This window comes from Cetorhinus maximus, chromosome X (genome assembly GCF_964194155.1).
Source record: "Cetorhinus maximus chromosome X, sCetMax3.hap1.1, whole genome shotgun sequence".
In the NCBI taxonomy this organism is placed as follows: Eukaryota; Metazoa; Chordata; class Chondrichthyes; order Lamniformes; family Cetorhinidae; genus Cetorhinus; species Cetorhinus maximus.
This window is the reverse complement of record NC_135917.1, coordinates 1,393,410-1,418,940: the sequence shown is the minus strand read 5'-3', so window position 1 is coordinate 1,418,940 and position 25,531 is coordinate 1,393,410. Positions and strand designations below refer to the sequence as shown.

Below are 25,531 nucleotides of genomic sequence, written 5' to 3'. Positions count from 1 at the left end.
AGCCTGCTGCTTACTTAGGTTATAATATACAAGGGCGGGGATTAAGTGATTGGGGCCTCTATTGTGTCTTGCAGTGACATTGCCATCTGGTCGTTAGACACAAATCACTGAAATTACTTTAATGCAACAAAGCACGAATACAAGGAGGTTTAACAAGTACAAATTTAGGGACACGAGCAGTTAATAAAAATGTGCTGCTACACACAGTAGTTCCCAGCGAGTAGAGCTGGGGGACTGTTATTCCAAAGGTGTCAAAACAAAAATGCAAAAACTTCAACAACAAAAAAGGAGGGATGCTGGTATCAGGGCTATGAAATCGGCAGGATCACAGGCTGGAACAGGACCTTCACGAGGAAGGGACACATGGGGTGGGGGTGGGGGACAGGCAGGGAACATGAATTGGCAGTTCAAGACTGTTACTACTGGGGTCATGAGCGAGCGCTTTCGGGGTTATCCAAATCCCTCAAGGACGTCTTCGGTCAGGAAGCCTTACAAAATGTGTGCGTGTGTCACCTTTCTGTTTCCTGGGGGCTGAACCCTGGCAGAATAGGAACAAAGCCTGGTGTCTTTCCTCAACTGATCGCTCGACGAGGCGAATGTTGTCGGAGTTGAACCGGTTAGGATCCCTTAATTCGCCCACATGCATCGGGAAATACAAAGTTGTGATTTCGGGTGGAGCGAATGCTGGGCGGGATTTTACGGGGCCGTAAAATGCGGCCAGTCGTTCAAAACTCCTCTGACTTTGCGGGAGGGGGCTGTAAAATTCCGCCCACAGTGTGGGGCCAGATAATTTCGTGCAATATGACCAGGAAGCAAGAGATGATTCTCTTTGTGGGCATTCAGCCATCTCTGGGCAGTACTCAGTACTGCACAGAATTTCATCTTTCCAGTTCGCGAGGATCAGAGGGATCCGCATTAGGACTCTGGAATGGCACTGTCTGGGATCAAGCTGGTTTTAGGATTCAAAAGTCAAGTATAAAGATCAGGTTCAGACCCTGAACAGACGTCCTGAATCCAAAGGCTCTAAATTGTTCCAATGGATGTGATCCTGCCTCGGTATTTTTTTTTCTATGTTGAAGTATTTAAGAGCAAGTCTTTGGCTCATTAATGCTGCTGTCTCTCTATCTGTTTCACAGTGCGTTAGTGGCAGATAGAGGAAAGGCAAGAGGATTTTTGGACCTTTCTTGGGGCATGTAAAATGTTGGCCATCAGTAGAACTTGAGTTTAGATTTTTTATGTTGGTAATTTATCAGTAACACGAACACTGAATGCCTGTTGCCCACGGCACAGGTACTGTAAAAGCGCTAACTACCCTCCTTACCCATAACACAGTAAGACACACACACACAAAGTCAGGCATTCACAGGATCAGACTCCGAGATGCTGCTCAGCTATCTTAAACGACACCTCGAGTTGGCCAATCATAGGGCAGCATTCACTGTTGCCATGGCGAAGTCTATTGGCTAGAGCACCCTGGTACCCTATTTGATGCAGCAGACCCTATTCTGAGTGTGAATGCCTTTCAAATAGCGCAAGGACTAGGGAGACCTTCAGAAGAGGTCGAATTGGTTAACACTACAGTCTTGGTAACATTTAAAACACATGGGTTATTTACTTTTATTGATGTGGGCAGACGGACTGACAAATCACCCGTGCAATGAAGTAGCATTTGCAAGCTGCACATAGCAATATTAAACAGTGCACATCATTCGGAGGATTCCTGACAGAACGAACACTGCACCTGGCTGAGGCACTGGTTTCACGTGTCAGCTAATTTAATTTCTATTGTTTTGTTAACACGATGGGGGAAATTCCACTTTGCTCATAATCCAATAAATCTGACAGCACTCTTTATTGTGTGTTTTGTACATACCAAACTATGTTCTGGCCGAGATTTATCCCTCAACCAACACCACTAAAATAGATTATTTGGTAGTTAATCACATTGCTGTTTGTGGGAGTTTATTGTGCGCAAACTGTTGCTGCATTTCCTACATTACAACAGTGACTACGCTTCAAAAGTACCTCATTGGCTGTGAAGTGTTTTGGGATGTCCTCAGGTCACGAAGATGCTATATAAATGCAATCCCCTGCTTTCTGTCCTGCTACAAAGTCTGTGTTTATGAATACTGGCCGAGACAGGAAGACACTGGATTGTAACGCCCTTGTTCGTATAATCTACCAGAAGTCAATGTCAAAGCTCACACGTGAAGACTCGTCACATGAGGGGAGGTGCTGGCTGGTTGAGGATCAACACCTTTAACACAAGAGTGGAGAAATGTGGGTGTGGGGGAAATAACTAATTTAGGCCAAATTATGTAATTGTACCTCCTTTAAGGTGAGTGCTGTTTTTGAATTGGTGATGGACACCATGGTTAAATAGTTCGTAAAATCCGTTACTAGTTAGACTTTTTGGAAAATAAAGCTTTCTAGGTAGGTGTGATTAAATTAATGAAGCATTTAGTGGAGTGTATGACATTTTACTTTTTAACCTCCTGTACATTGTAGTATTGAGAGTCCCTGGAGGTTAACAATTTTTCTAATATATGGCATCCAGATGGCATTTTATTTACACAGTATTACTATACATAGTGTGGTTCAGTTTGTGATTCAACTGTCTGAAAAACCCAAAGCCACTTCCTGTTCAATTTACTGCATGTTTCCAATAATCTCTCTGTCAAGTCTAGCACACCAAACTAAAATAATTGTCCTATCCTCCTCACCCAAGAATGTGACTATCTAAACACACTGCTGATAAAAGTGAGATAGTCAAGGTGTAATGGGCCAAATGGCCTCTGTCTATGCTGCATTATTCTATGATTCTGTCAAGTTAACAAGACATTGTACTGATAAGACATGATTAAATATGCTTTTGATGACTCCATTCTTGGCCCACCTTCATCTAGTCTCATTCTTATCCTCACTATCTTCTCTAGTCTCCAGTGGAGCTTCCACATCTATTTTACTGTTGAAGTGGTTTCCAGGAACCTTGGTCTTTCTTGCCAAATATTTTCTTTCCCACTCAACAACTCCTCTGGCTCTCCTTGTTCTTCTCCCTCCAGTTCTCTTCTCCTGAATATAGTTCCCTGAATGGTGATTACCCACTGTCGTCGCTCATGTTTAAATAATTCTGTGAGGCACTAGTGTGTGTGTGTGCTGGCAGCACACAGCCAAGCCAAGCTCAACCTTGTCCACACTGGGCAAAACTCCTGGTGCTTGGCATAGACGATCCAAACCATGAGCTCAATGTATAAGGAAACATAAGTAGACACTGTAGGTTTTTGTATAACAGGAAGGTTCCTGAAGACACAGAACTGAAGAGGATAAAAGTTGGCTAAAGGACTAAAAAAAAATCAACCCATCTTCAAACTATTGTAAAATGGGCAAAATGCAACAAAGACTAGTCCTGACTGGCACCATTCATGATTTGATGTTCTAACTGCACAAACTGAGTGACAGGGAAACACAAAGAACAAGAGCCTCATCTATATCATCATAATTTCAAACTTCAATGTCGATTACCAAGGATCAAGGGTCATGCTGCTCTAGCACTACAAAAATTGCAAAAACTTACAATTGTACACTGCTTTTAATGAAAAAAAAACTCCCAAGGTGCTTCACAAAAGTATGATCAGATAAAATTCGGCACCCAGACAAAAAAAAGAAATATTCCAAGACCTTCTTGTTGAACTCTTGACTCATAAGTAATTAAATAAAAAGTACCATCTTTAAATGTGATAAAAAAAAACTGAATACTGGTTTACAGCACTGAGTAGATTAAATCTGTATCTCAAGTTACATTAAGGCATTGATATATGGAAAAACTGGCAGGACTCGAGAAACTTGAAAGCAAATCACACTTTTCAAATTCTGATAGTGAATTAAAAATGAATGACACTTCAGCCTGGGAGCTCTTGCAAATAGGCACTGGATCTGCACACTGGGATTGGGATTCACAGTCTAACTTCAGCAAACAGACCCAGCTGCCCACTATGAATAACATCTTGCAGTCTGGAACTGGGTCAGAAATCCTGAGGGATTGTGCTGGTGAGAGGCAGAGTTTTGGCTCCTCCCAACAGGCCAATTTTAGGGAAAGGGTCCAATTCTTCATGTCTAAGTATGGACTGAGTGTGCTGGCAGGTTATTCAACTACAAAGGGGATCACAGCCAAACCCACTCATTTCTTCACCGAATGTCCACCAACTTTCGAACGAGGGTAACTGGAGAGCAGGGGTTCAAGTAGCTCAGGATGGTCCAGTCCATTTTCCTGGTACACCTATGACTGACTGCTGATAATGGTGAGTTGCCATTTTCTCAAGATTCCCAGTTCCAAATTATCAGTTGTTGAAAATCAGGGAAATATGAAAATACTTTTTGGCACCTGCATTTCTACCTTTTGCTCTCAAGAGGCAATTATCATCTCAGCAGCCGACTGGCCTTCACATTGCTCTCATCAGTGCCGTTCTTGGCACCCTCAAATTCAGGCCCCCCCACCCATTCACAACCTCAGCCTTCCCTCCCTGGTGGATTGAATCCAATTGAACTGAATTGCAGGGTAAATTTTTGTTCTAAACTCAGGCTGTGCTAACTGATACAATTCACAGTGAATCAACCTGAAAGAACCACAAACAGGGTTGCAAGTGAGTTTCAGAAGTGCAACATCATCATCCTTTATAAATTATACCGAAGAAATACTAAATATGCTAAACAAGCTTTTTTAAAAAGGAAAACATACTTGTAAACTTATGCGTCACTTTTCTCAGATTATGTCAGACTGTTCTTGTAAATTACACAAGGAATACAGTAAGTTCCTGGTGGTAGATCAAGAAGCAAATTCTAAAACAGAATTACCAGGAAAAACTCAGCAGGTCTGGCAGCATTGGCGGAGAAGAAAAGAGTTGACGTTTCAAGTCAACTCTTTTATTCTCCGCCGATGCTGCCAGACCTGCTGAGTTTTTCCAGGTAATTCTGTTTTTGTTTTGGATTTCCAGCATCCGCAGTAGTTTTTTGTTTTTAGCAAATTCTAAAAGTTAAGGGCAGGAAGACAGGTCAAAAGTTGCACAAGCAAGGACTGGGCAAGTACTCCTTGTTACTAAATTCCACTTAAATCATTGCTGGACAGTACTCAGGAGCATGAGGCTCTGGTTGATATTTGACTCCCATGTTCAGGTGTACAGAAGTCAATTGTAATTCCCAATTGTAACCTTCGCCCCATGTGTTGCCCTGACTGAAAGTCACTCATAGCCTCTTGCCTTGGAATCAGATGGTTAGAAATTTGAGGCACATATCAGTTTGCATTTATACTGTAGGCTGAGACTTCATTGCAGTACTGAATGAGTCTGACATTATCAGTGCTGTCTTCAATCTGGATGATTGTCAGTGTATTTCAGGTTTTATCATATTCAGTAGCAGCTGTGGCTCAGTGGGTAGCACTTTTGCTTCCAAGTCAGAAGGTCATAGGTTCAAGCCCCAGTCTAGAGACTTCAGCACATAATCCAGGCTGACACTTCCCATGCAGTACTGAGGGAGTGCTGTCCTTTGGATGAGATGTTAAAACTGAGGCCCTATCTGCCCTCTCAGATGGATGTAAAACATCCTATAGCACTACTAAAAAAGGAACAGAGGAGTTCTCCCCAGTGTCGTGGCCAACATTTATCCCTCAATGACCACCACCTAATCAGGTCACTTAGTCATTTATTTCATTGCTGCTTGTGGGATCGTACTGTGCAAAAATTAGGTGCCACATTTCCTACATTACAACAATGACTACGCCTTGAAAGTACTTCACTGGCTATGAAGAATTCTGGGATGTCCTGGGATTGGGGGTTATGAAAGGCATTATAGAAATACACACCTTTATTTTCCCAACTGAAACATGGAGAGAGTTCTCCCATTAACTTCGTCAAAATTCTTCCCTCAAACAAACATTTTTAAAAATTTGTTCATGGAATGTGGGCATCGCTGGCTGGGTCAGCATTTATTGCCCATCCCTAAATGCTCTTGAGAACTGAGTGGTTTGCTAGGCCATTAGGACATTTAAGAGTCAACCACTTTGCTGTGGGTCTGGAGTCATGTGTAGGCCAGACCAGGTAAGGATGGCATATTTCCTTCCCTGAAGGACATTAGTGAACCAGATGGGTTTCTGTAACAATGGGCTTTTAATTCCAGATGATTTTTTTTTATTGAATTCAAATTCCACCATCTGCCATGGCAGGATTTGAACCCAGGTCCCCAGAGCATTACCCTGGGTCTCTGGATTACTAGTGCAGCCTAGACAATACCAGGCTAGACAATACCACTACGTCATCGCGTAGTATCCCCAAACATCATTAAAAAAACAGATTAACCGGTCAAATCATTTTGTCGCTGTTTGAGATGTTGTTGGTGCAAAACGCCTGCCATGCCTGTCTCCGTAACAGTCCTTCAAAGCCACTTCATTTTGTGAAGTGTTTGACATGTTTTAATGCAGGTGAACGAATTAATAAGTCTCCACTTGCAACTGAACGTGGCTGGGTTTTTCTTTTTAATAATCAAGCAACTGCTACATCAGGGTTTCCAATTAACTGCAGGAGAACCTGCTGCTTCTCCAGTCCAGATTGCTGACCTCCAGATTGTCTCAATGACACAGTGAACGATGAACTGTAGTTTGAGGCAGCACAGCCCTATCTCTGATCCATGCCTGGTGTGCTTTTAGTGCAATAGAGTGGCTTATCCTTGGTCTTTCATTTGCAGCCTCATAGGCCAGGGTATTACTAGCATTCACTCATTTCTACTCTTTTAGCTACAGGATTGTTTGCTCGCAAGACTGAAGCTTCCGACCAAATCCCATTTTCATCTGTGCGCCTTACTTATCCAGAAACTGCACGTTTATTTCCTTGCGCAGGGGAAGAGGAAAATTGGTTATTTTTGGCATGCAGACATGCCAATTCTCAAAAACGGAGGTCGCGTCATTTGTGATCAGAGTCATATTCAGCCTCAAGTGTGATCTCGCGAGAGGGCTGTGAAAACTTAGGACTTTTCTACTGCAAACATCTGCTCAAGAAGCCTGGTCAGGACCAGGTTGCTGACAGTCTGCTAATCGACGGATCTTGCCATATCACAATTAGTATGCACTTTTAGTTTTTTGTTCTTATGTCTATAGGCTGTTTTCAAAAAAGTCCTAGAATTTCTAATTTTCCACTTTTTTGAGCTAACAGAATATCAGTGATTGTTTTCGGACGAATTGACTGCACATAAAACTTTGACAGAAAGATCTTTCAAAATAGGTCTAATTTAGGTTGCACTTTTGATAGTTTGGGCTTAATGCATCTTATATCAGCTCATGAAAGGACAAGATCTTTTTAAAGATTTTGCATGTTGGATAGGATGAATGAATTAAACATGAATGTGTTTAACTGAACAATTTATTACTGAAGGCTGAACCAACTTCTGGCAAGAATATTGAGAGCTGAGGCCTCAGGAGTGACAAATACATTCCAATTTATGATCAGCTTAATTCTTTCAGAAATGCACTGCTTCAGTGCCTATGATGATGGAAGTGCATGAGGACAGCCATCAGCAAATGAAATTTGCTTTCCAATCCCGACAGTCAAGCTTTCCAAACAGGTTATAGATAGTAGCTCTGCAAGTCCCTGAAGCTGCCACTGGTTTCTTCTCTTGTATTATGCTCAGCTCCCAACCGCCACCTACAAGACACTCATCACTTTTAAAGAGGTAACTATTCTGCAGGGGAAAGGCTGAAAAGGATAAGCCTTGGGGCAGGGTTGGGGGTGGGGGGGTGGGGGGGGGGGGGGGGGTTGGATTGGGGTTTGGAGTGCTAGCACCACCTTTCCCTCTCTCAGCTCAGGCACTACAGATGTCCTGGGGAGTTGACTTAAAGTTTTGGCCTAATTTTCAAATTCCTGAATGTCCTGGCCACTCCTCGAACACCAAGTGTCTTTACTGTTTTTCACTTCTTCACTACTGATGTCCCTTCATATAGCCATTACAGTCTTGCCCACTCTAATCAGTTCTCCCCAACCTCTTTGCTTAAATTGCTTTTCCTCTGTATTGTGCCTTTCATTTCCCAACCTCCTCTTCATTTTTAAACATTCTACTCCTGCTGAGCATCCACGGTTTTGCACTCGTCAATGTAAAGCACTTTGAGGTGTATTCTCCATGGCAACGCCTCTACCAGAGTTCACTTGCCAACTAATCAGCATGCTCTCCACATGCAGTATAAATTGCTGTTCCCTTTACAATTGGTATTCTTGAGAATCTGTCCTGATGAGTGCAAAATGAAAAGCTTCAACAGCAAGTCTCTTTTATCAGCAATGTTTTGATGTGTTGTCCGTGTAAGGAGCACTGCAGAATTGCAAATTGTGTGTATTTGTATTAAAAGAGCAGCACACCTATAATGTTTACTAAGTATCTATTGTTCTATATGTCTATTTGTAATATTAAATTATTTTAAGATATTGCAAATGAAAATAATGACTAAAACTGATAAAATGTAAAAAATTTCAATTATTAATTATGGGTAGGCAGCGCATGTAATATGATACACAAGGTATCACGATTCTGTGGATGGACTAGAGGGTCCTTACCTATCAGTTATTCATATGTTTGTATTAACTTAACTGCCACGGTCACGTTTTGTAAACTTATAGGTGACAATAGTTACTCTACTGTAGATAAACTTAGTTTTAATGCATTGCACTGAGACATACATGTGGGTTAGGTCTCATCCTATGAGGGAGCAATTGCTTCAGTCAAAAGTGGCTGTCCACGCAGGGATAACAGGTGGGATTTTTTTTAAAGCTTTTTTTTGTAAAAGTATTTTCAGAAGCAGGAATATTGTTTTGTAAAGTGCTCCAATTGAGCCAAAGAAGGAGATATTAAAATATTAATCAAATAAGTGGGTTCTAAGGAGGGCCTTAAAGGAGCAGAGGTGGAAATGGAGGTGGTTTTGAGAGAGGTGCAGAGCATGGGGCTTGCATAGCTGAAGGCACAGCTGCCAATGGCTGGGGAGCACAAGAGGCCAGGGTTGGAGAAAGACAAGGTTCAGTTGGAGTTGTAGGGCTGGAAGAAATTACCGAGAAAAAGAGGGGTAAGGTCCTTGAAGGATTTGGGAGGTTCCTATTGACACAAAAGGGGAAATTCACAAATCCCACACACGGGCCTTCTCAACAGCTAGCAAATTCTGAAAACTTTACTTTCATGTTCCAGCCAGTTGCACGAGACCCATGGGTGAATATAAAGGTGAGGTCAGACGAATAAGACTTGCTGCTGAAGCACTCCAGTTTGTATTTTAAAGTCAACAGATATGATGACATGCCAGGTTCAGACACTTTCTTACCTGACAGTACTTTTTGTTTCTTGTAAAACAACAGAGAGAATTCTAAAGCTAAAGGATTACAGTTGTTTGACTTTAGCGACTCTAGGACACCTTGTTAACTGACAAGTGCCACCTTCGCTTCAGGCCCCATGGATTGCAAATTGCCAGCTCTAGTTTCTGGTTACATCCTCAGGGAGGATGCACAGATCCTGTCTGTTCAGTTTAACATGAGCCAAGGCTTTTAGACTTTGTCAGATGTGCAGACTGGCTTCCCTGAAAGGGTGCAAGCCTCTTACTGAAAATGGGGGGTGGGGGGAGGTATTAATAATGCAGTGCTTTAGAACCATGCACAAGGGCACTTGCCGAGTTTCCCATACAGCCAGACTGCCACTCATACCACACAACACCCTCCATTGAGATGGTGACCCTTTATCCATGCTGTTCTGAAGCTTCCTTCTTTGTAGGCAGTCCCTCAGGATTGAGGATGGCTTGCTTCCATTCTGGTTCAATGGAGTTGTCGGCCATCTGAGAATCCAATGTGTGATCTACAGACTCTGCCACAAGTGGAGCAGGTGGTGCCTGAAGGGTTGGGTAGATGGGTTGTCTGAAGCCAATCAATCACTCACTCAACTTTAGGGATGTCTCCTAGTTTGCCCTCTTAGGTGGACATAAAAGATCCCATGGCACTATCCAAATAGCAACATTCTGACACTGGAGTAAACTAATAAATAGGAGTTTGCAGTATGCAAACAACATATACACGAGTTCATTCAAGATGTACTTATTTGCACAAAAATCAAAACAGATGTTCACTGGAATAAATATTGCGATCACCATAAGCTTCCTCAGGAGGTTCATGAACTGCCTCATGTTGTAATGAGTTATACACACCAGGACAATCTCAGCTTCAATTGTCTGTGCTGAGTTAGCTGATCTCAGCCAGGATGATAACTGGGTCATTACTACTGGCCTCCCTACCCCTGGGTTGGGCAGAAAACATTTAGAGTCCCTCATCCTGATTCCCATTCAACAATCCTTAATGGGAACTCTGCTCATGATCACAGGGAGACAACAGGGCAGTGGCATCCCAGCCCAGCCAGTGGGTGGCTATAATGCCCCTTGGAGTCTCATCGCCAAGGGCTAGCTGAAGCCAAGCGTCAACAGCGAAAGGAGCGTGTGGCAACCTGGGCACCCCACCCCCCTACTACCATCTGCCCCACCTGTGACAGAGACTATAGGTCATGCTTTGGACTCTTCAGTCACCTGAGAGCTCATTTTTAGTGTGGAAGCAAGTCTTCCTCAACCCCGAGGGATTGCCTAAGAGAAAGAAGAGTAGTGCCCTTCAACTATATCCCAACAAGGGGGGAGAAAATGGGGAGAATAATTAAACTTCAAATATTATAAGTAATAATCATCTACTGACCATGTTCACAGAGAAATGTTATTCCTTCAGTCCAATAATACTGCACTGTCAGCAAAATCAGCAAAAAGCAAATACATCTCTTCTCCCTCCGACCCAGTGGAACTCTCAATATCTCGTAAAGAAACAAATATAGAATCTCTGGCCTTAATGAATATTCAGGCATGGTTCAGCTACAGAGGTGGACTATACAAAATATTCTTTTTGATTGTATGGCTCAAAACCATACAGGTCAAAACACCAAGACTCTCCAAGATGTTTGTTAATAAGCTGGAAAAATTCAAACTCACCAATTCTGGGGCCATACTAGTTTGGTTAACCCAGGCTCTCCAAATACTCCAGGAAGCAGTTTAGATTTGTGGGTCTGCATCTGTCAAACAATCTATTTTTAAATGCCAATTTTATTGCTGTTCAATAATTGTGTTACTTGCTGTAAGTAAAAATGACAACTCGTTTGACCATCAGCAAAATATTTTACACTTTTTGAAATCATTGTATCTCCTTGTTCTTTGACTAGCTGGCTTGATGTGACTGAAGCCTCAACACTGCCTGTTGCCATGCCATTGCTGGTGGCTTGTGCACTGAGAGGAGTTAGGACCAGCCCTGACACCACTGGCCCCACCTCCTGCCGATTTGTCTTTTTTAAAGCTTAAACTTGGGTGTGGTACTGACAATACTGGGGCAATCTCTGAGAGAGGAGATACTAGCCTAGAAATGACAGTGACATTATCAGATGAATGTTTAATGTCTTTGTATGAAAGCACTCTTTCCACTGTTTTAAATGGAGGTGTTAGGCTGCTGTCAAAATAGCAGAAAGCAATTTGATACAAATGTGTTAAGCATTCATACAATAACATTGCTAAATCACTTTGATCCTATGGAGTCTGACACAATGAGGTAGCTAAAATAAAGGGACATTCTCTTCACAGAGAATTGCTTAGCAAACCAGTTTTGTACAGAGAGGATGAACATCATTTATCATGCAAGTCAAGGTGCTTTGAGACTTCTCATTACATTAAAAGGTGCTATAACAAAAGTTACCTGTTACCCATAATTCTTTAAGCCCTGAGGCCTAAATGATAGAGAGCGAGAGAGAGCAAAGTGGTCTGACCAGAGGACGAAGAACCAACAGATTAACAAAAAGGATAAATAGATTGGGACTGGCATGAAAAGGTGTAAAAAGCACATAAAAGTAGTGAATTTGCCAATTGGGATTAATTCCCCTTTATAATAATTTATGTGGCGCTATTCAAAGCACACAAGTCAAAGTGTTCCTAACATGTGATGCTACTTTGATCTTTATTCCTTGAGTCTCATATCAGATGATTTCAGCTACCAGACTCACTTTCCTGAAACAGCTGTAGTGAAGCGAGGGTAGCGGGATGGCAAAATAGTTGAAGCCTGACCAAGCAACCTGTGACTTGCAGCCAGAAGGCTAAATGTCTATGGTTACAAGCAAAGTAACCCATTAGAGCCCTGCCTTCATTATCTTTCTTGCTAATCCAGTGGAGATTCAGATTTCTTTTTGGCCCTTTCCAATCAAGTTGAGGCCTGCACTAAGGGCACTGTCATAAAGTGCAATAGCTTTAATAGAAGGATTTCACTGCCACTAAGAATGCTAGGAAAGCCCTACCTCCACAGCCCCAGCTGTAAAAAAGGAAATGATAAAGCCCAGATTTGCCAACATAGTGAAGATGTGGAATTGTAGTCAAAAGAGCATGGATCAGGATAGCATTGAAAGCTTTAGCTAAATGTAAGAGAATGAGTAACCTTGGATCCCAAACTTATGTTGTTAAACTGTGAATTTAAGAAACCTGCAGCCAACATCGCCACCAACAAACCGCACACCACCCCCCATAAAAAAATTACAAAATCATTAACATTTTTAAATCTAAGGCAGAAAATATGGCCAGAATTTTCTGTTTGGCGTGCGGGGGCGGGCTCAGCACGCCGACATGTAAAATGATGCGCGGTGACATCAGGCGTGCGTCCCAACGTCACCGCGCATTATTCCGATCTTTCTTTCGGCAGGTGCATACTAGAGTCGGCTGCGTGCCCGCCAAACTGTCAAAGGCCTGGTAAGGCCATTAATAAACTAATTAACCTAATTCAGCAAGTCTGGCAGCATCGGCGGAGAAGAAATCAGTCAACGTTTCGAGCCCTCATGGCCCTTCAGCAGAACTGAAGCATAGTTTCAACAAGGGAGAAATATAAATTGGTTTAAGGTGGGTGGGGGGGAAGAGACACATTGTGTCTCTTCCCCCCCACCCACCTTAAACCAATTTATATTTCTCCCTTGTTGAAACTATGCTTCAGTTCTGCTGAAGGGCCATGAGGGCTCGAAACGTTGACTGATTTCTTCTCCGCCGATGCTGCCAGACTTGCTGAGTTTTTCCAGGTAATTCTGTTTTTATTTTGTTTTGGATTTCCAGCATCCGCAGTAGCTTTTAGCTTTTTGTAATTAACCTAATTGTCAGGGCTGCCCGTCCAACCTTAAGGTTGGCGGGCAGGCAAAGAGCCCAAATGGCCTTCGCGTTTTGCATGAAACCTCATCCACGGGCGGGATGAGGTTTCATGAAGGTTTTATTAAATAAATTTCAAAATTGCTGACAATTCATAAACATGTCCCAGCTCATGTGACACTGTCACATGAGGGGACATGTCTGAATAATTTTATTCTTTCTATTTTTCAAACTTTAAAACTGAACTTAATCTCCCTGAGGCAGCTCCGTACCTTAGCGAGATTTCTGCACTCTTTCGTGAGTACATGCGAAAGAGCGCAGGCCCCGATTCTCCCTCGCCCGCACAGGTAGCGCTGAGCGCTACTGGGCGTGTGTCACGCTGGGCGGGCCTTAATTGGCCCGCCCACATAAAATGGTGGTGTGCAGCCAACTGCCGGCGGCAATCGGCTCCGTGCCTGCTCCCAACCGGCCCGCCCAACAGGCAAAAGATTGCAGTTGCTGAGAAGAGAAGTCAAATCTGCTGCAATTTTAGGGGTGGCTTTTCAAGAAAAGAACTGCGTTTATTTAGAGCCTTTCATAACCTCCAAATTACTCCATAGCCAATTAAGTACTTTTGAAATGTAGTCACTATTGTAATGTATAAAATGTGGCCTCCAATTTGTGCACAGCAAGATCCCACAAACAGGAACAGGATAATAACCAAATAATCTGTTTTGGTAATTTTAGTTAAGAGATAAATATTGGCCAGGGCACTGGGGGTAACTCCCCTGCTCTTCTTTGCATAACACCGTGGAAGATTTTACATCCTTATGAGGGGGCAAACAAGGTCTCTGATTAATGTCTCATAAGAAACAAGGCAACATCGACAGCTCGGCACTCCCTCAGTGCCGACCCACCAGCAGCACGGCGCTCCCTCACAATTGGACTGAAGTGTCGGCCTGGATTATGTGCTCAAGTCTCTGGAGTAGGACTTGACCCCATGACTTTCTGGCACTGAGTCAAATTAGAAACCTACCCCAGAAGCTTTGTATCATCACAAACTCAGTTATTTGGTTTGATTGTAACAAAAACCAACAGAGAACTAAGTAACGGAATAAGTGTGTCACAAAGTGTGAGTCACTGTTCAGAAATAAGCATTGCAACATTAGCAGAAATTGTGTTTTGTCTAGTGCTGGTTCAGCTGATGTCTAGCTTTATTCAGCTCCTTTGTACTGGCAGGTTCAATAACTCTTCCAAGCTGGTTGCCTCAAGAAGGTTATTGTCAGCAATAGTTCAAATAAGATTATTCAACAAAAGTCATCAGAAGGACAAAAGTAGACAGACAGCATTTTTACACTGCTTGGTTCAAATTGCAAGAGAGTGATGTTTATGTGCTAGCACCCACATTGATACTTAGAAACTGCTTCTTTGTCCTGACATTAGAATCCTGCGCCCAGGATTCTGTGGGTGTATATTGGAATCAGGATTAAATGTGAGGATCTGGCCTATAGGTGCCATTTTCCCACAGCCTGAACAGAGTAAACAGGTGCCAGTGTAAAAATACCATCAAAAGGACATTAAGGCACAAGGAAACTCTAGCCTTGCAATAAACTGGTCTGTTGACGTTGGCACAGACACTAAAAACAAATGATCTGGTCATTATCACTTTGCTGTTTGTGGGAGCGTGCTGTGTGCAAACTGGTGGCCATATTTCCTACATTACAATAGCGACGTCAATTCACTAAAATACGTTGTTCGCTATGAAGCACTTTGGGATGTCCTGAGGTCATGAAAGGTGTTAATAGGATCCAAGTCGATTGGTGAAGCCGAAACCAAAACATGGAGCTTTTCTTTATCAAGAGAGATTATTGACTTGTTCAGTCTCACAGCTCTCCTCCCACTCCACCCAGTGTGTCAGCTGTTCCCTATTTATATGTGCTCAAAGACAATTAATACCCATCCATCACCTGTTTCTCTTAACCTGAACAATGTAATTAACAAACCTTAATGCAGTTGACAAGACATTAACAAAAGGCACTATGTCAAGGCAAGTCTTTCTTCCTATTACTGCTATCAGTATCCCTTTTTACAAATCAAATAACAGACATTCAGCATCTTCATAATATCTTCTTCCCCAAACAAAAACTGGACAGAGAAGTGTATGATCTTAAAAGTATAAATCACTGACCACACCAACGCAAAAAAGCACAATTTATAGCAGGTAAACAATGTGTCAGAGAAGTGTGTGATGACCTGGTGTTAGGAGCCTGTGCTGAAAATTCATCTTAAAGTGTTAATAATTTATGAATAGTTTCAGATGAAATTTGCTTGTGGGTTTGGAGGGGAGAAAAGAACGGAGAAATGATTATTCTCAAATGCCTAATTCCCGATGTAGGTGCCCTGTGTTTGCAGCAATTCTTATCTTGAGGAGATTTATAAATTTACCATACTGTGAATGGATGCTTTTATCTACCACAAGGGCTTTTAGACTGAAAAGAGAACAGTTAAATTATAAGTTTTAATAATTATAGCAAAGAGGACAAGAAATTACTTGGGGAGTGGGTGGGGGGGGAATTAAATTTCTGAAATATACTTTAAACTGACACCAGGGGGCCACATTGTATGATAATGTGTGATGAAGGGTAAATTACAGAGTTTTCTAGAAGACTTGTACCCAGGTTATAATTCAAAGTAGATTATGTTGAGATTGGTAGTTCAACTCTATTTTTGAAAGGGGCTTTTTGTTTGTTGATTGCTTTTAAAACCACTTTGAGGTGACTTGACCATGTGGTAATTTTCCTGGCAATTTATCATTCGCTGAAAAACAATAGGAGCGCAAGGAGCAAACAGCAGCATGGAAATGCATTGCAATCTCATGATTTCATGGTCAATGGAGACTGCCAGTGGGCGTGTTCCACTTTGCACACCATCAATATACAAATTGCAGATTCCTTGCTCCACAATGCAAATCTCTGGCTTGAGGTAGATAGAGTAAAGCCAGTTTTACTGCAACTCCTCATGCTGGGATTGGTCGGCCTTCTGATCAGTTTCTTTTGTACTTGCTTCCCTATTTGCTATTAAACAGGTTATTGAATGTCATTTCAAACAAGTCTTTTTTGTAGGTTTGATAATACTGGGTTGTGCTAGCTGTCTAGTTTTCAACTGATAATTCTACTTTGAGAGGGCTGCCTGAAAATGTCCTAAATGTAAACTTGGAGTCAAATCCTTTCTTCCTATATCTGCGGCTTATGATGGAGATATTAATTCAGATTTACAATGAATTGTCACCAGCAACAAAAACAAACATAGGAACTGAAATCATGGCGCTTGGTGCTGCACTGTCAGAAGCACGGTCTTGTGGACGAGGGGTTAAACCATGGCATTGTCTGTTGTCTCGGACAGACATAAAAAATTCCCTGACAATTATGGGCTATGGGCCTAGTGCTGGAAAACGGGATTAGAATAGTTAGGTACTTGTTTGACCAGTGCAGACTCGATGGGCCGAAGGGCCTTTTTCCGTGCTGTAGACCTCTATGACTCTAATTATTTCGAAGAGCAGAAGGGGAGTTAAATCCAGTATCCTGACCAATATTTATTCCTCAATCAATATCACTAAAATAAGTTATCTGGTAATTATCACATTGCTGTTTGTGGAGCTTGCTGTGTGCAGATTGGCTGTCATGTTACCGACATCACAACAGTGACTACCCTACAAAAGTGCTTCATTGGCTGTAAGGTGTTTAGGGACATCTTGAGGTTGTGAAAAGCACTGTAGAAATGCAAGTATTTCTTTTTATCCCACAGTTCCAACCACCTTCAGATTTGTCAAAAGGTGGCAGCCCTACTGAGGGCAGGATATCAATTCAGTAGAGCATGAGCAATAACGTTCTCAAGGCACTAGACACACACTTGCCAAGACAAATTGAAAATATTTCTACTGATCTCCAACTCTCCCCTTATTTCTGTACGATCACTAACTGTTCAATATCCATAACATCTGATCTCTAGTTAGTTTACTAGGATATTTTGTATTGAGAAATTAATGAAGTGCCTGTGACAATCCAAAGCTCTGAAACATAAAATAGAAAAAAAATGGAGAACCTTTGGGGTGTGGTCGAGTCTTTTTTCCTCATCACAAGTTCCACAGGCTGGAATATCTGCATTATATGCGCAGTGAGTAAAAAAGACAGAAAGGTTTGATAGAAATTGACTACAGGGCGACTTCCCCCCAAAATGGTGGATCTTCATCTTAAACTATTCTGGGAAAAGCTACCCAACAAGCCACCAGGACAAACAGGCAATCTTTGTTTTAAGGCTTTCTAGAATGAGCACCTTTATGCTTCAGCTTTGCCAACTGTGCAGAGTGAAAGTGTGGCGGTGGATTTCAGGGCAACTTGACTGGTAATAATGACCATAATACCAGGGAAAGGTCCACTATATTGTCCGAGATTCTGCACTCAATGAGGCTTTATTAAAGGGGCATCAACTACATGAAAAGGTATGAAAAGGCTTCATGACTACATGAAAGACTGCATGAAAAGGCTTTTTCTCTTTGCATCATTTTTAATCACAATGGCAAGAAGCAAAATTGAAACGAAATGTGTCAAATTGCTTCACTGGATCACATGTTTAATTCCCCCACCACCCCCAATAAAAGGCTCACAAAATACTTAAAAGGCAACAGCATCCCTCTAGAAATCTGGGGGCTGTTTTCCCTGTCAAAGCATTTTTTGTGTCTCAATGAGACAGGAAGACAATGATGAGTACTTTGCATTTAGTTTGGATCAATTCCAAACCAGGATAGTCTCATGCTCGTGTCCTTTACGGCAGTTTATGATACAATATCTTGAAGTTCACAGGATTTCCTTCTCCCTTGGGATAGAAAGGACATTTCCTCAGGGTTTCAATGCAATGATAGTGTTTTTCCACTCATGGCCCAGTTTTCTCATCCCAGACCTCTGCCATTATTGAAGGAAGTACTCTCATTTCAAATTACCCCCGTTTCTTTAAACATACATAACTTTTCCTCTATTTGTTTCTAGATTTGTATCTATATAGAATAAAATGGGAATTCAAAGCTCCTGGGAGCCTAAAGTAGCCACTTTAGGGCAATCAATTTGAGCTCCCCACCATAAATAGAAACACACTCCCAGGGGCCCAGGGGCCCAGGGGACCCCTGTAAATACTGACCACCCCCCACACTCCTCCCCTAACCCCGTAAATACCAACACACTCCCATAGGACTCCCTGTAAATACTGACACAATCCTGGGGATTCCCCCTTGTGAATTGTTTTTAATTCTTTCATGGGATGTGGGCGTTGCTGGCAAAGCCAGCACTTGTTGCTGAATAACTGAATACTGACACACTCCCAGGGCCCTCCTGTAAATTCTGACACACTTCCGGGAAACCCCCTGTAAATCCCTATCAACATTCTGAGGGTTACCATTGACCAGAAACTGAACTGGACCAGCTATATAAATACTGCTCCAAGAGCAGGTCAGAGGCTGGGAATCCTGCGGAGAGTCACTCACCTCCTGACTCCCCAAAGCCTGTCCACCATCTACAAGGCATAAGTCAGGGGTGTGATGAAATACTCTCCACTTGCCTGGATGAGTGCAGCTCCCACAACACTCTAGAATGCTCGACACCGTCCAGGACAAAGCAGCCCCGCTCGATGGGCACCCCATCCACAAACATTCACTCCCTCCACCACCGACGCACAGGGGCAGCAGTGTGTGTACCATCTACAAGATGCACTGCAGCAACTCACCAAGGCTCCTTCGACAGCGCCGCCCAAACCCACAACCTCTACCATCTAGAAGGACAAGGGCAGCAGATACATGGGGAACACCACCACCTGCAAGTTCCCTCCCCCTCCCCCCTGTGAATACTGACACACTGCCAGGGTCCCCTTGTAAATACAGACATATTCCTGAAAGACACCCCCCTATAAATACAGGTGCATTCCAGAAGGACTCCCCTGTAAATATGTCACATTCGCGGCAACCGCACCCCCTCCCCCCCTACACACACACACTCCCAGGGCCCTCCTATAAATACAGATGATGGGAAGAGCAACAGGACACAAATTATTAAAAAAGAAACACAAACTACTGGTTACCTCAGAACTGTAGTAAGAGATTGAATGATAATAGGGAGTTTCCCAGTGGCTCATTTCTTAGCCTGTATGGTTCATTTATCTTGAGGGAGCGGAAGCTCCCAAGATTCTCTCAATTTATTGAGCTTCCTGGGACAGCATTAAAATTGATCTCAGCATCCCGAGCATTCAAGAGGGAGAGGATATCTAGCCTGTTAAAGCTAGCCATCCATTTGGGTGAGGTACCAATGTTGTTCCCATATCCTTGGAAGGGTACTCCAGTAACAGCTAGCGACTCCAGGAGAAGAGAGCAAGGGAGGGTGAAATCAGTGAAAACGCCAAGGAGGTATTATGTGAAGAGACAAGAACTTGCATTTATGTAGTGCCTCAGAGGGGTGTTAACAAACAAAATTTGACACTGAGCCACATAAGGAGATATTAGAAGATGACTAAAAGCTTGGTCAAAGCCAGGTTTTAAGGAGCGTTTTTAAAGGAAGAGAGAGGAAGTTGAGAAGCAGAGAGGTTTAAGGAGGGAATTAGGAATATAAAAATGTGGTTGCTGTATGCCAGTTATCCTTGGAATAAAATTACTTTAAATTATTTCACAGTAAATGCCTACAATCAGAATATAATTGAACCTTTTAAATCAGATATTTCTATTTAATTGAAACCAGACGAAGACATTTTCAATTAAATTGTCTATGTGTTTAAGCAATGAGGAGTACTTCGTCCTCTTAATATGGTTGTGGTTTTATGAGGGCCTGTATTTTTTTAATGGTTATTGTTCTCAAGGCTCCCATTTCCCTTGTTAAGTGGCAAGTGCACAGATAGAAATTTTTATTGTTATAGCCGATCCCCTGGGACACTAATCCTCTATCCTCCCTGACTAGTCAGTCTTTAAAAGGACTTTAAAAGATTAAAACCTATAAACCATCAACTTTCATCCATCACAGCAAATACCTGACAGTCTGATCACTACATCCACAAGGAGAGTTATAGTTGAAAACTGAGGGCATGGAACCCACAGAGGGCTATGATATTGTGGACCATATAACATTGTGTGTGTGTGTGTGTATTACAGGAATTCCAAGGCTGTGTTCAATCCTTGAATGCACAGCCACTTTTATATACTTCCTGTCAATTTTCCCCTCCAATTTCTTCCCTTCCTCTCCTGAAGCTGCCGGTCCATGCTAGAGCAGGGCTCCATATTCCTCCAGTAGTTGGCCTAAGTACAGACTCCATGCAACAGGCTCCAGGCCAAGAGTGGCAATATTCAGTTACCATCTTGTAGAATTGCTGCTGCTGCAAACATGATGATTTTTTTGGTTCAATTTGCCAACTCGATTCTCTGCCACCAAGAAGTGTAATAAAAATCAATTTTAATGATCAAACACGTCCTAACTTTCTTCACCAATCCCTCAGGGGTTGGTGGGTGGTGAAGAAAGAGTTTCAAAGAAAACATGACTTCTTTCTCATTCATTATCTTCAACTACATCTGGTCTTTTTACATCAATAAACGGACAATCTGCTGCTTCTAACGGAAGTCAATAGACGACATGAAGAGAGAACCAGAAGGCAGTGGTTCTGTGATGTTATCGGCACCTCAAGTCATGCAAGCTAAACCTCAACTGTGCAGCAGTCACCAAGAGGAAGATTCACAGAACTCAGACTGATCTGCAGATACACCTCCCAACAACTAGCACTCCTGCCCATTTTCTGGCTAGCAGCCACATATTTGACAAACTGAACACCACAACACTCTTTGCTGAATTGCATGCCATGGCATCAGCCTGTTTCTGTGCTGTATAGCTCTATTACTCTTTCTCTAAAACGCTGAGGGGCAAAGATGCTGCAAGCTGTTCCTGTGCTTTATTTAGACTGTGAACACAGAACTTAAAAAGATCCCCAATTAAAAAGTTAACTAATCTCAAGTGAAACTAAAGGCTGGAAAAAAAAAATATCCTCCCTCTTACCCCCATGGAACAGACTCCTTCTCCTGCTCCTATTTTTTATGTTTCTTAAGCAGTCAAGACTGCAGAGGACACAGAGCAAATTCCCACCTTTGACATATTTTCAGAAAATTTTGAAAGCTAGTATTCCAGAAATTAAAACCAAAAGTGCTGGAAACATGTAGCAGACTCTGAAGCATCCAAACTTTCTAAGTATGGTGGTATGGACTCTTTAGGGATGCGTCTACTTTGTTGAGAGGAGCCTGCAGAATAAGAAAAGTAGCACATGCAAACCTCAGCAAAACCACAAACGAGAGGCGCTGCACGGGTATCAGAGAACACAGAGAACCGCACATGCAGGGTCAGAGTGTGTCACTTGGTCTTTGATAAAGGCCCTGCAGGCATTTGTCAGGCCAACTATACATTGTTGCATATTGGGAGAGTCCCAGAGAGTCAGCCTGAGGCCCAATATAAAAAAAATTCATAAAAACACATTATACTCAGTCAAGTACTGAAAATAAAAAAGGAGCAATACATGTTTTATAGCTTTAAGTAAAATTGTATTGTAAAACATGTAGAAAGCAGTGAGATTCATCCTGGTCTTCTCCCTTCACCACCCGGTCGTCATTTTGCCTCCTCCTCTTCCTCCAGAGAGCTTGGGCTCCACATTTTGCCAAGAATCACCACCCTATAGATCAGTATACTCCTGTGTCAGGCTCCAACAAACAGCTTGGCTGGGCAGTCACCCACTTGAGACAAGGTAATAAAGTGATGGACAGCACCCAGGATCCAAACCAATGACCTTTTGGCTGGAAGTCACCAAATGTTCAGAGGTTTCCACCATCTTTAATTTCCTCAAGTTCAAGGCTGTAAATTTTATGATGGATTTTAGTGTTAAGTGCATTGCCTAACATGGCACCGTAACACAAAGTCCAGGAAGGTCCCAATTCAATCACTGGTCTGTGCGGAGTTTGCTCACATCAGCCAGGGTGCCTAATGAGCCTCAGCACCACTATCTCTGTAACCTCCTCCAGCCCCACAACACATATTTTGGTGTTGCACCAATTCTGGCCTCTTGCGCATCCCTGATTTCCAATGCTCCACCATCAGCAGCAATGCATTCAGCTACCTGGATCCTAAGCTCTGGAATTCCTTCCCAAAGCCTCTTCTCCTTTAAGATGCTCCTTAAGACCTGCCTCTTCAACCAAGCTTTTGGTTAACCTGTCCTAATATCCCCTTACATGGCAGTGTGTCAAATTTTGTTTGACAATTGCCCCTGTGAACCTTAGAACATTTTACTATGTTAAAGGAGTTATATGGACACAAGTTGTTTTCTATGAAAGGAATCACTTGCATTCCTTCTCAATGTTTAGTGACGTGCTGCTGAAAAGTACAATGCTTGATAGGTAGCGGTAGCAAGAGATACGGAACAAAGGCGGATAAATGGAGTTCAGGTAAAGATCAACCATGATCCAACTGAATGGTGGAATAGGTTTGAGGAATGAAATGGCCTTCTCCTATTTCTGTGTGCACAGAAGAGAACCTGACTCAGCTATAATGGACAACATGGCTGAATAGCCTGCCAAAACATATTTATATAGATTTACACAAAGGACTGAAAAAGATCCTGTGGAACCCGTACTCCAGTAAAAGTCACCATCTTCAGAGGAAGGGGACAGAGAATTGCAAAGGGGGAAGGTGTGTAGGGGGGCAAGGAAGTTTCATGCGGAACATTCTGATGTTTCAATTTGAAGTGCTCAGAATTTATGGTGAAGAAACTGCATGTGTCAGCTGTGGCACACACTCACTTCTGAGTCAGAAGGTTCTAGGTTCAAGCCCCATTGAGCACAAAAATCAGCTGATACTCCAGTGTAGGACTGAGGGAATGCCTTTTACATGAGATGTTAAACCAAGGCCTGTCTGCCCTCTCACTATTTCAAAGAAAAGCAGGGTAGCTACTTGCTCTAATGGTTTAGATTTAGAAGAGCAGGAGAGCTATCCCCAGTGTCCTGGCCAATATTTATTCCTCAACAAACATAACCAAGAACAGATGATCTGCTCATTATCACATTGCTGTTTGTGAGAGCTTGATGTGCAAAATTGGTTGTTGCATTTCCTACATTACTACACTTCAAAAGTACTTCATTGGCTGTAAAGTGCTTTTGAGATGTCTGCTGGTTGTAAAAGTTGCTATATAAATGCAAGTCCTTTTTTTTGAAACTTTAAGACAAAACACACAATCTTTTAACTGTGACTTGGCACCAGTCAAGGGACCTCTGCCTCTTCAAAAAAGAAAGTTATGTCAGTAATCATTGCCATGGTAACCATTTCACCCTTATCTAATCCAACATGTTGAGGTTGTTCTGACCGTCTGTTTTGAGGTGCTTCCACAGAAATGTCAAACCATTAGAACAAGTTTTAAAGCTATGAAAGAATTGTTTTTAAATTACCAGTGCATAAAAAGTTATAAATATCCACACCAATATTTATAACCTTTAAGTTTTCAATAACAGTCTCAATCGCATTTTTGAAACTGTTCAAAAATTATTTTAAACCCCCATGCAAAAATTTGCATCATACTCATTGATCCATCACTATCTTAATTCCACATTGCATGGATACAGTAATTTCTTGCATGCAAGCTCAAAATTGCTGACAGCGCTCCTCTAAAAGATAAAGCCTGTGTTTGTGTAATGAAATCCTGATGGATTCCTGATGCCAGTTACTTTAAGAAGCTGAGCCTCAATGACTCTTCTATCTACACATTGAGGTTTGACAATCTAATCGAGAGTCACTGGTGCTTGACAGAGTAACAGAACGTCCTTGCGTAGTCCTGTATAAGATACTGTCACCTGATCACTCGCTCACCTGCAGTCTCTCCCTATTTTATCACTACCACAGTCATTGCTTCTCTGAACCCCCCAATACAGTGTACTCATCTTCCTACAACAAAAGTAAAATATTGCAGATGCTGAAAATCTAAAATGAAGACAAAGTGCTAGAAGTACTCAGCAGGTCCAGCAGCATCTGTAGAGAAAGAAACAGAGTTAATGTTTCAAGTCGCATATGACTCTTCTTCAGAACTGAAGGAGGCTAGAAATGTGATGGGCTATATGCTGTAGAAAGTGGGGGGGGGGAGGAAAGAACAATAGGGAAATTCTGGGATATGGTAGAGGGCAGAAGAGGTTAAATGACGAAGATGTCATGAAACAAAAGGCAATGGGAGTGGTAATGGTTGTAGTAATGACACAAAACATTTGTCCAAAGTGAGTGTAAATGCCAGAATAATGAACAGCTCTTCTTCCTGCCTGCCTCCACGGTGTTGAGATCAATAACTTTTGGACTGTCCACTACCTTTAACTTATCACTCCCTTCAGCCCTCCATTGGTGGTGGTGTCTCACTCCGTCCATCTAATAACCTCCTTAAAACCCACCCTTTGACCAAGCTTTCAGTCACCCCCACCCCCTGAATATCTTTTTTGATTTACTGCATGATTAACATTCCTCTGAAGCACCTTGGGAAGTTTTTTTTACATTAAAGGGGGTAAAATAGATGCAAGTTGTATTCTTTCCATAAACCATGGAACTCTCAGCTTCAGGGACATAGGAACAGGAGAGGACTATTCAACCTGTTGAGCCTGTTCTGCCATTTAGTGAACTGGGACCCAACTCCATATATTCACCTTTGCTGCATACCTTTGGTTAGCAAAAATCTATCAGTTTCAGATTTAAAATTAACAATGAACCTCGCAACAATTGCCTTTTGCAGAAGAGAGTTCCAAAGTGTTTTGTAATCTGGGAATAGTTGGCCTCCATTTCACTGCTGCTCCAGACCCTTCACTGGCAATGCCATTTGAGCTATTAAACAAAGGCATGTCAACTTCCAGTACTCGGTGTTTTTTTTTAAATTACAGGAAATTGACAATGAATCCAGGAAGTCAACAGAGCAGCTGGTTTATCCTTTGTGGTGAGAGCAGGATAATCTTGGTGGCTGCACTCCTCTTGGCTCTAGTCAGACACAAACCAGGCTTCCTGAGCAAAAGGAATCCCACAGTGACAAGTAAAAGCCTCATCTCATTCAGTCATATGAAATCGAGTCATTTCCAAACTCTCAGTTAACCCTAACCAATTTTCATCTATCTTTCTGCAAGTCCATTAGATATATGGCCCCATAGCAGCCAGTACCAACCTTCCCAGCCTGGATCTAACAGCTCTCAGTTGGGTTCAATTCTTCCCTTTCATCCCAGCATGACTGGAACTTCTTCATTCCCTTCATAGCAACAACTTGAGGTTACATGGCTGCCGA

At 42.3% G+C, this 25,531-nt stretch overlaps 1 protein-coding gene across 3 annotated transcripts in view; it reads right to left on the bottom strand.

Moving 5' to 3' along the window:
• Positions 1–25,531, bottom strand: part of LOC144672764 (arf-GAP with GTPase, ANK repeat and PH domain-containing protein 1-like) — a 154,157-nt gene that overhangs the window by 93,620 nt on the left and 35,006 nt on the right. The gene's annotated exons all lie outside the window — the stretch shown is intronic.